Raw genomic sequence first — 13946 nt, 5'->3', positions numbered from 1 at the left:
CACTGTACATGCTTCAATGTGAAAACTGTAACTCGCTATTTTAGGTAACAGCAATCACTCACTTTTATTATTGTGCATTGCAGATTAACAGTCTATGTTAGTGATTGTGGGAAATAGCCATCTGCCAAGGGTGTAAAAGCCCTGGCTTTTTTGATTGTTATTAATTAATACAACAATGCAGTTCATTCTATACAGCTTTGACCTGCTCAATCAGTAGCCTGATCTGCAGCAGCTGCTCTCCAGTGGCACTGGGCAGGTACAGGTCACTGCTGCCTTCTTGACGGCTGCAGCGACAGCCAAGTCACTATAGCACAGGGGCTGTATTTAAGACATGCATCTCTTTTCCCACACCACATAACTATGAGAGTTACTATCCTGGTGGTATTTGTAAACTTTAAATATAAGCCGTGCCTAAGTTTAAGATATGGTGGCTAGTATCTCTCATACCTATTACAGTCACATGAATTTGATATCAAATGTGTCAACACTGTAAACCCAGATGAGCAGAGGAAGGATTATGACTATTTTGGTCAGACAGCCTGGCCTTTCCAAATTACATGGCAGGAGACTGTATGGCTTTGCGTCTTCTTTTGATCCTTTGTGAGGTTGGTTTACACTTGCCTCAAGTGAGCCAGCTTTCAATCATGAGCTGGCTTGGGGAAAAGGAAACAAAGAACACACCAATCCGAAAAGGAATAGCTTCACACTAGGAAGCTGTATACCAAAATGGCCTTAGATGCTATTGACAAGGGAATGGGGTGGGGTTAGTGTTAACAGAGGGAGCTCTACACAGGTGGAGAAAAAATCCACCATCATGTTTCTCTGTAAATGTTCTCTTCTTTACTGTTCCCTCCAACTCCGTTAACAAAAAGCACTTTGGGTATGATGTCAAAAGGCAAAGGCCACTTGTCTCGAGGCCTGGGATTGAACCCCATAAAGCAGTCTTGCTGCTGCCCAACCTCCTCTCGGCTTTGCCTTTAAATGAGTGGGTCTTCCACTCATTCTCCGATTGATATCTGGACTTCAGCCTTGAAGAAGAATTTGTTTGGTCCATTTTGGGAGCATAGTCCTTTCCAAGATCTTCCAGTTGGTAATCCAGAAGAAAGCTCTGCTCCCTAACGATCTACCAGTTAAACCGGCTGTGACCGTCTGTGTCATGATGCCTACCCCCGGGCATCAGGACCAAGGACCTCAGCTCCGGGAGCAGGCATCCAGACATTTGTTTAAACCTCAGCAGCCCCGGCTAGGGGCTGTCTGGGTTCAGTCCTGGTGCCTTAGGTGCCAGGCTCATCATAGAAATCAGTCCTGGCGCCATAGGCGCCAGGCTCAAAGACTTTACTTACCTGATGCAGACCATGCCCCAAAAGAGTCCAAGCCTACATGAGGCCTGGATGGGACTATTTTATTACAGGGACTATTTTTTACTCGGGCGTGGCTCTAGGGAACTTCTTACCTGGAACTACTTTGGAGGCTATTTAAACCACACCCGAAAAGCAGCACATGCTTTGCGTTATTCTGCACCCAGCAGCGTGACGCTTACCGTGCCTGCAGCCAGCATCCAGTCTTCTGCCAAGACCGCCTCGAATCCGGAGCTCCTAGAATAAAGAAGAAGAAAAGGACAAGGTTAGACAACTAACTTATTTCAAATTCCTCACCTAATTCCGGAACCATTTCATCTCCGGACCTGGAAAGTACATCAGTCCTGCACCGTCGCTTCGCCAGCTCCAGCACGGCGCCATACTCACCAGTTCTCACAGCATCTTTCGATCTGGCACTGTCTCCATCATTTCTTCGCCGTAATCCGGCACCTAGGGGACACAATAAAAAACAAGGTGAGCCAAGGGAATCAACAAATACAACCTCTTACCACCATAGACTTACCACCGGCGGTATTATTCCATAACTCTCCACATTTTCATATCCCGCATCTGTAAAGAGAGAGAAAAACAACACGTTAACGCATGCAATAGTTACCGGACAGCGTTGGGTAACAGACTCTTACCTGAACGCCAGCAGCAGCTACGAGACCTTCTTCTCACGACCTCAGTTGCAACTTAAGGAAGGAAGGGGACAAGAGTGAACTTCGGGCACATTGAACTCTTTGAACTTGATACTTACCAATCCCGCCAGGGACTTCAGAGTCAACACTTACCGGAACTCTCCCAACGCCTTCAAACCAGTGAAGTAACTGGTATCTATGCGCCCCTGCAAGACACGCAGGATGGAGAGCTCATCTTTTACGAACATAAGGTGAGGTTACTAAGGGGATATCGGAGGTGATTAGTGGGGGAGAGCGAGAACAGTTGGGAGGCCATCACTAAAACCCACAGGTGGTTAATCCCTGTCTCCACTTGCAGGAAAATACTTCTTCGGGTCCAGCAGACAAGACTAGGCGGGCCAGTCCAGACAGTCATCTCTGCATTACGCATCACGTTGAAGGAGACCGCAGCTGTCCGGGTCCGATCGACACCCCTGTGGGGTCCAAGTGAGCGTAACAGTCTGCTGGAGCAAGAACTACCACTCTGCCACCATCTTTGGCCAGCCACCTTCTCACCCTGCTGAAGGACCACTGCAGGTGTGTGTGCCAGTCTCCCCTGTGTTTTGGAGCCTGAGAACAAGGACTACTCTAGTTTCTGAGACGTGGGACGTGCAGCACCTGACAGCCAAGACAGCCAGGCTTACTTCTCTTTTATTGTAGATTTGAGCTGGTTCCACCCCAACACAACCCCCTGGAGCTGTCTTTGACACACGCTGACCTATGAACTGCAATGATGCACATTCAAAGCAGTTCATTACCGCACAGCGCCAAGTGTAGTGAGTTTCATTGTTTCAGCTCGAGGAAAAAAGCACTGTTGCACCTACAACGCTTGAACCTTTATTCAAACCTCCAGCCTTCTCATCACCGATCTAGTCAATAGTCAAACCAACCCTAGTATTCTTCCTGATCTGCGACCCTTGAGCACAGAATTTAACCAACTCGCCTAGCTAATCCTGACATCAGCCTCTCTGCTGTCAAATCTCGACCATAAAACCGAAACTGGTGCTTTTCATGATCCGCATTGCTCAAACATCTCTTTGAACTACAGCAGCCTTCAGTTTGACCCTGACTCGACATCTGCTTGCCATCTGGCCTACAATGGCCGTATTCAAGCCTGATTCGAAATATCAGCACAGAGCTAAAACGCTTGGTTTGCTTTTGTCTAACCGCCAGGAACAACAAAGGTATTACTGCTAGATAACTGGCCACTTTAAACCCTTTGCATTCAAGCACATATCGTTTTTAACAAACATTGTATTTGATATTGCCTTTTCTCCTCTTGTCTCAGTACCCAGAGTGGCCGCATCTTACTCTCTTTGCATTTTTGGTTTTCTTTCTACAGGGGTGGCTTTTTGTAGTGGGTTCTAGTTAATTATTATTGCATATGGGTGTGTTTAATAAAAGTATCTATATTTTCATTGAAACTTGATTGGACTTTCCTTTATTTTGGACTGTTGTACTTGCCGTTTGGTTTGCTACTGTTTCACATGTACGTACCCCTCTTTTTTTTCAACAGTACTTTTTATTACACATGTCAATATACAGTGCACTGACAACATCAAATCTGCATATATCACCGATTATCACCAAAAACCACAACCATTTCTTTTTGCAGGAAACGTTAGGAGGGGGCGGGCCCCACAGGTCCTTCTCGGAGGGGTGGGGGGAGGGTTTGGTTGCCCACTACTCTCTTCGTTGGTGTACCGTCTCATCACATCAACCCTGTAGCCATTGTGTTAGTGGGGGCCTACTGGTGAGGCCTGGGTACTTTACTTTTCAGAGTAGTCCATAAATGGTGCCCACGTGTTCAGGAAGGTGTTTAGATTCCCAGAGCATATCGCCGTAATCTTTTCTGCCACTATGATTTCCCAGCATTTCGATCACCATAACGGGGTCGAGGGGCCCTCTGTTTTTTCCATAATCGGGCCAGTGCGATTTTCGCGGCCAGCAGGTGGTGTGTGCACAGGCGCACCATCTGCCCTGAGAGGGGGAATGCCCCTCCCCCAGTTTCCCCTAGGATAATAATTCCCGGGTCCCACCGGATTGTTAGTCCTGTAATTGCTTTAATGTGGCCCATCACTTCCCCCCCAATACCTTTCTGCTCTTGGGCATGACCACAGGAGATGGAACAGAGTACCCCTGTCTGCACAGCCTCTCCAGCAATGGGGGGGTGGGGGGAATGTCCGAGTTGGCTCTGTTTAGCTGATCCGGAGTGGTATAATATCTACAACAGATCTTATAGCCCCCTTCCTTGTTCGTGATGCATTGGGTACTTTTATGTATCCTGGCCCAAATTTTTCACCATTCGTCTACGTCTATTACTCGGCCAAGGTTCCTCTCCCAATCCAACATATCCTTTTCTTTCTTGGAGGGGTCTGTTCTATCTAGAAGTTGGTAGATTGTGGATACCTTCCCCTTTGGGTTTGCTGATGAAAGGGTGTGTTCTAATGCCATCAAGTCTCTCACCCCCTTCTCCCTCACTGCCTTATGTGAGGTCCAATGCCGCAGTTGGGCGTAATGGAACATTTCTGTTTCTGCTACCCTGAGTTTTCCCTTGCATTTTTCACAGGTTATCGGAGAGCCTTCCTCTAAGTCGTCTGATAGCTTTCGTAGCCCTCCCTCTGGCCATGCTGGGAAACCATGTTGGGGGATTCTGGGAGTAAATTCCAGGTTATTCCAAAGCGGTGTGAGTGGACCTAGCAAACTTTCACAACCCCATTTTCGGGCCGCTGCTTTCCATTTTTGTACAGTGTTTAATGTTGCTGTAAGGGGGTTCAAGTTTGCCCTGGGCTTTTATGGTCGGAAAGTGTGGGAGATCCGTTAAAGGGCCCGGGCACCAGGCCTCCTCTATTTGTCTCCAAAGAGGCTGGTCTGATGCACGTACCCACGCAAATGCATGAGACAGTTGCGCTGCTAGTGAGTATCTAGCTACATCTGGGACGCCCAGACCACCCAGAGCTCTGCCACAGAGCATGATTTTCTTCGCTTTTCTGGGTTTCTTTCCCCCACATATACATTTTTGTATATTTCCCTGTAGAGTAATTAGCTCCTTTTCTGGGATCTGCACCGGAAGTGCCGCGCAGTGGTACAGTAGTCTGGGGATCCGATTCATTTTCCCTGCAGCTATTCGGCTGAACCAGGAAATGTCTTGCGTCCGCCAATGCTCTAGATCGCGCCTGAACTCCCCGAACAGCTGCGGGAAGTTGCTCTGATATATGCGGGAGGATTCTTGGGGATCTGAAATCCCAGGTATCCGATCGACGAGTCTGCCCAGGGGATTGTTAGTGCCGGATTTAAGTCTGCCTTTTGTTTATTTGTGAGGTTAATCCTGAACCCTGATACCCTACCGAATTCCTCGATTTCTTCTCAAAACGGGCCCAAGGAGGAGCTCGGTTTGGTTGTGGTTACAAGTACATCGTCCGCGTAAAGCGCGACTTTATATTCCTGACTCCCTACAGTGTGCTCCTTTATCTCTGGGTTTTGCCGGATCCTGTTCGCAAATGGCTCCATCGACAGAGCAAAGATCATTGGCGATAGGGGAGATGTGTATTGTTTCAGACCTGTCGCCATTCACCCACAGCTGCGTAGTATGCATTTGATAATTAGCCATTGCCCATGTGATGAAGTCTGCACCAAAACCCCAATGCAGTAAAACGTTTTGTTAATAGCCCCAGTCTACTAATTCAAATGCCTTGTGGGCATCCAATGAGATAACCTGCATTCCTTCCGCTGTCCTATTTGCACTTTCTATGAGGTCTATGGTGTGCCTAATTTTATTGTGCGTCCCCCTCCCTGGGTTAAATCCCGTTTGGTCTTGGGCTACAATATGTGGGAGGTTTGTTTTTAGCCTGGCTGCTAATACTTTCGAGAACATTTTCCCATCATTATTCATTAAGGTTATTGGTCTGTATGAGGCTGGTTGTTCGCAATCTTCCCCCGGTTTGTGAATGAGAATCGTCAGTGATACTGCCATTGATTTAGTGATGGTACCCGTACTCAGAAAGGAGTTAAATAGGGTGGTCAGTCTGGAGCTAGAATGTGTGAGTAGGTCTTGTACATTTCTTCAGTTGGCCCGTCCAGGCCCAGTGCCGAGTTTTTCAGTGATTTTATAGCTTTCACCGTTTCTTCCTGAGTAATAGGGTGGTCTATGGAGTTCAGTAGGGTTTTATATTGTTGGGCTTTGCTGGCTCGCAGGTAGCTGGGCAGTTTATAGAGGGATGTTGGTGGGCCTGTCATTATGGCTTTGTGGTGATTCACCAGCACCTCCATCTTGTCCCTCTACCTGTATTGGGCCTGACCCTCTGCATCTCTAAGGCAAGTTATGTTATTCCTGGTGTGCATTTATTTCAGCTTGTATGCTAGTATACGGTTTGCTTTATTGCTTTTACTATAGTAAAACTGTTTTGTGTAGGCTAGTGATTTCGCTGATCGATGCACCCAATGCATCTCCAGTGCTATTTTGGCTTTTCGCAGTGCCCTTTCCCCTTTCCTTGTCCAATGGGATTGCAGATCTTTTTCTAACGAAGCTACTGTGCCCTCTAGTTTGGACACTAGGATCTTCGAGACCTTTCGCTACTCTGCCCTTGCGCTAATGAGCATCCCCCTCACAACCGCTTTCATGGCATCCCAAACTACGCCAATGGGTGTGTCCTCTGCTGTGTTTTCCAAAAACTAGTTAGTGTTTCCTCCGTTTCCCTTTTTATGTTTGCGTTAGCAGCATGGCATCGCATAGCATCCAGTACCTCATTGGAGGTTTGGGGGAACCGTTTATACTCAGGTCAGCCAATACTGGGGCATGATCCGAGATTGCCCGTGCGTGTATCTCTACCTTGTCCAGACACGGGTATATTGCGTCTGTGACTAACAAGAGGTCAATTCTTGAAGACCCCCTATGTGCATGTGAGTAGTGGGTATAGTCGCTAATCCCCTAATTAGCCAGCCTCCATGCATCGACCGTCCCCGTTTCCCTAAATAGCATAGCCAGCAATTGCGCTTGTGTATAGTCTAATCTGGTTGGGGGAAGTGTTATCTGCTTTGGGGTCAAGGACCATATTGAAATCCCCACCTAAAATTAGGTATCCCTCTGAGAATGCCAGGATAGTTGGGACAAGGTTTGCTAGGAACTTGTCTTGGGCGGAATTCGGCCAATAGACTGCCATCATTGTGATTGGTTGTTCTAGTAGTAGCCCCTTCAACAATAGGGATCTGCCCCCCGGGTCTCGGCTAACTGTAATTCTAGTCAGCGGTACCCTCTCGCTCAGTAAGATTGCCACCCCTCTCTTTTTCCCCCCTGAGGTGGGGAAGAACGTTTTTTTGAACCTTTTGAATCTAACCTGTTTTTCGTTGTCCTGGACCAGGCGAGTCTCCTGGAGGAATACTGTCTCCCGCTAACTGACTGAGCCTGTGCTCCACTGACCTCCGTTTCCCCGGAAAATTGAGGCCCTGGACATTCCATGTAAGGAGTCTGATTTCCCTTTCGTCACCCGACCCCATGAGTCTCCTTAATGGGTAAAGCTTTGCTAGATGTTTTATCTGCCCCTAATCAAGCTCTCTGTGCGGTGTGGTTCTGGTAGCATATACTTGTGATGTCTGTCGGCGTCAGTGCCTTGTAACATTGCGTTACCTGTGGTAGAGTGATTTCTTGCACCTACCTCCTCCTTGGCCTTTCTCCCCCCCAACCCTTGAACCCTTAAAAAGGAGATTCTCCTACCCAACGGGCAACTGGAAGTGCTCCAACCACAAGCACAAATGGCCAACCAGGCCCAACTTGTCAATAGGAGGACATAGTGTTAACTTGCCTTCGCAGCGAATTGTGGACCTACTAATCGGCTTTAATTTGTTTCGATCTGGACTAACCCAGATGTTCGGGGGAGCCTTTGCAACTCCCCAACACCCCCTTCATTCTCCTCCTTGCCCGCCCTAATTCAGCTAGGGATGAGTTTCCGGCGATGTATCCCTCCCCCTCCCCTTCTTAATGGTCAGAAACCGCAGGGGTCTATAACTGACCTTGTCTGCACTCAGAGTTCTGTAGCCGCTCAGTCTCGGTTGTGCTTTCTTCGGGGGGGGGACCCTGGATCCTACGCCTTCTGTTCACCCTTGCCCTTGTCACCGATTCTTGCTTTTTGGCGGGATCTCGGGTAGTCGCCTCTACTTCAGATCCCTCGCTTGCTCCCCAGACGCCCATGAATTTCTCGGCTTCTTTCAGGGAGTGGAGCTGTTGCTGTGCGCCCTCCCAGGTGAATTGTACGGACGTTGGGAAGCCCCAACGGTATGGGATCTTTGTTTCACGCAGCCATTCAGTCAGTGGCTTGAGGGTTTTCCTTTTCTGATGGGTGGAGTTCGCCAGATCTTGATATAAGAGCATATTGGAATTCCTGAAGGAGATTTGTTGCATTGACCTGGCTTTTCTCATAATTTCTTCTTTCACCCTGAAGAAGTGGACCCGGGCTATGACGTCCAGAGGCGAGGTGGCCGATTGCTGTCGGATCGTTCTGTGCACCCGGTCAATTTCCAGCGGAGACTCGTCAGGGAGTGTTATGATAAATCTGAACAAGTCCACTACATAGCCTTCCAGTTCTGAGTCTGATACCGACAACGGGATCCCTCAGTGGCAGATGTTGTTCTGTCTTGAGCTATTTTCTGCTTTTTCCTGCTTCGCCTCGAGTGCTTCGCACCGTGCTTCTAGGGCTGTCAGTCTGTCTTGTCCTTTCTCCCATTCGAAGGTTTGCTCACATAAGGCGCTTTCCATGTCTGCTGTACGGCTTTCCACTGCCTCCACCCTTTTGTCGAGGGAATTCATCTTTTTCGTCACTTCGTCCGTGCCCTTTTGAATTTCTTTTGTCAGGGCTGTGAGCAGGTCCTTCAGGTCTGACCTTGTGGCTAATTGGTCCGATTCTAGTGACCCCTGGTTAGTGTTGGAGCCCGATACATGTTCCCCTGATGGCTCTCCCTTTTTTGGCTTCTCCGGGATGCTGTTACCCATCAGTGCGGCAATGTTAGTTTGCCTGGGTGCCTTGCCACTTTTCGCCATTGCTCATAGTGGTCCGGAAGTGGGATGTGGTTGATATGATAAGCCTCCTGTTAGCCTCACTCTCTCCCCAGGTTCCCAAAAATCATGGGGCCCGCCTCTGGGGGTGGGGGATTGCCTCAGGCCTTCTGCAGTGTGGTAGCTTCACCGCAGGTTCTTTCAGAGCTATATCACGCGTGAGTGCTTTGGATAGTAGGGATGGGCCTCATCCCTTGCTGCAGCCCAGTGCTCCCTCCGATGAAGGGATGTCGCCTGCTGCCAGCTCCCTTGTCGTAGTGCAGATGGTGGTTCACCGATAGGCGGCCGGTGCGATTAGCACCTCTTCCCTGATAGATGACTGGGCTGGGCCTGGGATATACCCCAAGAATGGGACCCCTTTGTGTTGGTGCAATCCCTCAGCAGCATATGCTCACGAGGTCTCCTCTCCCACCCGGGTCTAATGGCAGTTTTGTGTACACTTTTCTGTCCCCCCCTGCGGCCTGCTGCCCGCAGCTACTGTGAGCGCCGCCGTATTCCAGATGCGGGCAGGGATCGATACGTCAGTGGATTGCCGGGTTAGGGCTGAACTTGCCTGTGTCTGGTGCTCCGTTAATTGAAGGTGTCCATTCGGGGCCCAGTGTGTCGGTTACGGGCCCCAGTGCCGGATGCTGGGGGAAATGTGTGCTGGTGCGCCGGAATTGTGGGATCACGTTAGATTTGCCAATGTGCCCATGCCGTGTTGGCCGTGCTGCAGCCTGTGGTCTCCTCTCCCACTCTGGGCGCAGCGCAACTCCGGTGGGGCTCACCCCAGGGAGGATGACAGCTCCTCCTTCTCCCCTCATCTTGGGCCCACAGGGACGTGGCGTAGTGGACCCTTCCCACAGTTCCAGGGGACGCTGGCCGGCTGTTACCCTGGCCTGCTTCTTGCACCCACCGGCTGCCTCTGTGCCTGCACCTCTATGGTGTCTCTGTGCGGGTCCCGCCGCTGCTTCCTGCTGCTTACTGTCACTCACTAGGGGGGAGTCTTCTGCTGGGTAGATGGGTCGGGCATCTTCACGCTCCGCTAAGGCGCCCTTCCGGTGGAGGATCCAAGTACAGCCAATCTTTCCCTCACCAGGGCTGCGATGGGACGGCTCTGTGGGGAATTCCGAGCAGGAGATGCCTGCAGCACCAGCCAGGATTCGACAGGGGACCGCAGTTACTTTCAGTTGCTACGTAGATGGAGGCGATTACTGGGGGAGGACCCCCACTGCAATTGCCGATTTCCAATGACTGCTTACACTATGCTGCTTAAACGTCGGGACTGGCTGCCTGCTTGAGCGCGGTGGCTCCCCCTCCATGTGTTGTCATCAGAACTCCGGAAAGTTGCGGCCGCCATTTTCTTTTAGTTTTCACGCCGGGTCATAAACTTCACTCAGCTGTTGCTCCACAACACTGGTGGATCAGCGTGTTATTTTGCTAGTGAAACCCGCTCCTTTCCTTCCTCATTCCGATCATGTATTTCATGCGGGCTAACAGAGTGAGGAGCCGCTGTAGTTATGCTCAACGCTTGGAGCGCGCCAGGAGCTTCTAAGGAGCTGTGCCACCCGCGGCAGCTCCAAGCCACGCCCCATGTACACCCCTCTTGAGAATATAGCCTTCCCTCTGACCACATGAAATAAAAGGCAAAAGAGGAATATCTCTTGACTGTGCCCGTTTTACCTTTATAATGGGTTCACTCTTGGTTTGTGAGGTCTGAGTAGGCTGTTTAGCCTCTACTCATTCTTGTAGGACAGAAATATATTCATCATACTTATGACAGCGGTGGGATTTGAGACAAACTGTGTCTAAAGGTTAGTAAGCCAAAATAAAAGTGTGCAATTAACATTAGATTTACTGACAAGGAATTTTGTAATTGCTACAATGAATCTTGACATAGGGTGAGCTGCAGGAGTTCTGCCAATTAAGGGGACTCCCATGGGGCAGTAAGGTTAAAAAGGCTTAACTGTGAAAAAAAAACTCCTAACTTTTGAGGAAGCAAGATAGATGGAGGATTACTCAGTAGCAGTACTGAGCCCCCAGTTCAAATACCCATTTCTCTGACGGCAGGGTGAATGTGGGCGGGGAGAGTGATAGCGATTTCTACCATTCTGTCTAGAGACCAGATAGCATAGTTTCTCAGCATTGTCAGCGGTTCCCACAGTCCCAGGTCACCGCCCGGTCCAACACTTCTGTAAATTCAAGGTTTTCAATAGGTCCCGGTTGAGCCACCCGGGGGAAGATCTAACCAATAGTGAGCACCTTCTTGAAAAAAGGAGATTGGCTTTAGTAGGAACAGCAGCAGAGGGATTCTACTGCCCTTGAGAAGCAGAAGCAGAGGGTCTTTGTGCAACTGTGCAAAAGGGAGTTTATAAACCAAAGCGAAGCTGTGAGGACCAGTAGAGGGGTAGGAAGTACCTCTAGCAGTGGTACCAAAGGAAAGCCTAAGAACCACCTCCCCAAGGTCTAATTTCCTCTGAATGAGGTGGCAAAAGACATGATTGATTTGTTTGAGGGATTTGAACTCACCTTCCACATGTAGGATTTGGAAGAAGAGTTGTGGGGTGCAGCCCTTATGAGCGTCTACAGACGTCTTCAATTTATGTGATTATACGGTTTAAGAAAAAGGTCACAGTCCTCTGGAAGTTTGCAAGTTCCCTGATCAATACCTCAGGAGATTTTCAGAGCTCACAAAAAAGATGGATCAAACCTTTAAGGCATTTACACATCCGTCTCTGAAATACCTAAGTGCATGCACTATAGGTAAAAAAGTTGAAACATTTAAGGACATGTTGAACTTGATTGCATAAGAGAATATCCTTAAGAAGTGTGAGATGGAATGACACCATTATTTAATAGAAAATAATATCACAGACCCAAGGGACCTTGCCAAGGCTGCTGACAGGCATGTGAGCACTCAAGCCGAGAAGAAGCACCACATTTAAGCCAGATGAAAAAGCAATTCATAAAAGCAAGAGTGGGGCAAGAGAATGACTCTCAGCCTCCTGCCAGGAAATAGTTCCAAAAGAACGGAGGGAAACTCCCAGAATCTGTTTTGTCAGCACCAACAGAAAGAAGTGGGGTGCCCTAGCAGTGGGGCATCAGCCTCCACAGCCCCAACAGCCTGCTTTCTTTTTAAAAAAACTTTATTAAGTGCTTGACATTGCAACAGAGGACAAAGGCAGCAGCGGTAAAAACAGAAATAAGGTCTTACCATTTGTTCATTCTCACATCAGTACAGTATAGATCAGGCATGGTATAAAGTTACTAGTAGCATAGATACATACATTCCATCTTGTAGGGGATCGAGGGAGGAAGAAAAAGCTAGCAACCAGAGTGTCTCTATTGTATATTTGCCTGTTTGGACAGGAAGTGATTATGAAATGGTGGCCAAATATCTATTGGTTTGCAGTTCTCGGGTTGAAACCAGGACCAGCGCTCTTCCTGGTCAGAGGCCCATGTGATGGGCCATAACCAGTGTGTTGTGGATGGGGGGTGGGGTGAAGCCATAGTAGTGAAATACATCCGATAGCCAATAACAAAGAGGCTCGCAAGTTTGTGAAAGCCACGTCACAGCTGCTCAAACCTGTGAAACAAACTGTTAAGTGGGGTGGATTCAATAGTACAAGCAAATATCACAGATAAAGGGCCCAATTCAAAGAATCCAGCGCAGAAGTAGTGCAAGTGCAGCGCCGAGAAGGAGCATGCGCCAGCCGTGGCGCAAACCAGCAATTGCGCGGCACGTATATTCATGGATTTTCCAAGGCATTAGTAGTCATGGCGCAATGCACATAAAGCAGCGTCTGCTAGCCAAACTGCATGACTTGCCTACTGTGCTGAAACTGCTATATCGTGTAGTACATTTGGCAAAACCGCATCTAGCCCCCCTGCTAGAACTGTTTTTCTGCACTCACACAGCTGAACTATATGATATGCCTAGGTTGCTCTGTCCTAGGCCACATCTATCATTTTGAGTGTACCTATGGTCGCTTATAGGCCACATTTGCCCTCTTGACTGTGCCTCTTGCTGTTCGTAGGCCACACTGACATTTCTCTGTACCTTAGCATGCTTTTTAGCCCACTCTGAACCAATATGTTCCTGCCGCCACTGGCCGGGCCCCCCAACCCAATTTGACTGTGCCCACCACTACCCACACCCCTCCCAGTATACAATCATGCCCATAGCTTCCTGCAAACTCACCGCTGCTACCAACACACTGCTCACTCTCCTTGCAACACTCGCTGCCCTCCAAATTTACACCTCACTCCGCCCCATCACACCCACTCCACAAAGCCCCTTCCCCAATCCCACTCAACCCACTGCCCTGGATTCCTCACAAACACACTCACCTCTCACAGACGCACCCCCTGCACCCTGCATCACAATAATGTATAGATTAGAAGGACTTCGAGCTCGCACACTAACTGCAGAAATCAGCACACAACCCCCTCCCATAGAACACAGAAACTATAGATTGAGCTCCCGCACCACTTCCTAACACATCCCTCGCACTGAACTTCCACATACCTACAACCACCCACTAACCAAACCATACCCCACAATGTCACCACACATAACATACCCGACACCCACACCTCCAGTAACAAACTACACACACCTCACATCAAATGTGCCCTCTCAATGTCCGCTCCCTCCCATCTCATGCATCAGATATTCATGACCTCTTAACCAACAACAACATTGACCTATTAGCCATCACAGAAACATGGTTACATGAAGCATCAGGCTCCTCCATTGCACTACCACCAGGCTTCACCATACTCAGACAAGACAGACCTGAACGAATAGGAGGCAGAGTAGCATTCATCTACAAGGAGAACCTCCAGCTCCGACTTGTCAGTCACTCCTCGACCGGCAACTCT

The 13946-nt window shown here is 49.0% G+C and overlaps 1 protein-coding gene across 11 annotated transcripts in view; it reads right to left on the bottom strand.

Moving 5' to 3' along the window:
- The window catches only part of CDH18 (cadherin 18), a 1922553-nt gene that overhangs the window by 798990 nt on the left and 1109617 nt on the right, over positions 1 to 13946 (bottom strand). The gene's annotated exons all lie outside the window — the stretch shown is intronic.

The sequence above is a fragment of the Ambystoma mexicanum genome, chromosome 5p (assembly GCF_040938575.1).
Source record: "Ambystoma mexicanum isolate Mex_15411 chromosome 5p, UKY_AmexF1_1, whole genome shotgun sequence".
NCBI lineage: Eukaryota > Metazoa > Chordata > Amphibia > Caudata > Ambystomatidae > Ambystoma > Ambystoma mexicanum.
This window is presented reverse-complemented; position numbering and strand designations above follow the sequence as displayed.